This window comes from Galeopterus variegatus, unplaced genomic scaffold, assembly GCF_000696425.1.
Source record: "Galeopterus variegatus unplaced genomic scaffold, G_variegatus-3.0.2 Scaffold14680, whole genome shotgun sequence".
Taxonomy (NCBI): Eukaryota; Metazoa; Chordata; class Mammalia; order Dermoptera; family Cynocephalidae; genus Galeopterus; species Galeopterus variegatus.
The window spans coordinates 3,181-3,679 of record NW_007740791.1 but is presented as its reverse complement, the minus strand read 5'-3'; positions in this window follow the sequence as shown (position 1 = coordinate 3,679).

Below are 499 nucleotides of genomic sequence, written 5' to 3'. Positions count from 1 at the left end.
AAAGTAATCTTCAATGAAAAGAGGAAAGTTGGAGACATCAAACTTCCTGGCTTCAAAATTTTGTATAAAGCTATAGTAATTGAAACAACATGGTACTGGCAGATAAACAGATAAATTAATGAACTGAATAGAATAGAAAGCACAGAAATAAACCTACACACTTACAGTCAACTGATTTTTGACATTTGGGAAAATACAGCCTCCTGAAAAATGGTGCTGGGAAAACTGGATATCCACATGCAGAAAATTGAAACTAGACTGCTACCTCTCATCCCACATGAAAAAGAATTAAAAATGGATCAAAGACTACGTTTAAGACCTTAAACTATGAAACTGCTAGAAGAAAGCATAGGGAAAACATTATGTAAATTGGGAGCAGTAGCACATTTTTGATTGAGACTACAAAGGCACAGACAACTTAGCAAAAATACATAATTGAGACTAATCAAACTAAAAAGTTTGTGCACAGCAAGGGACATTGTCACAAAGTGACAAAACA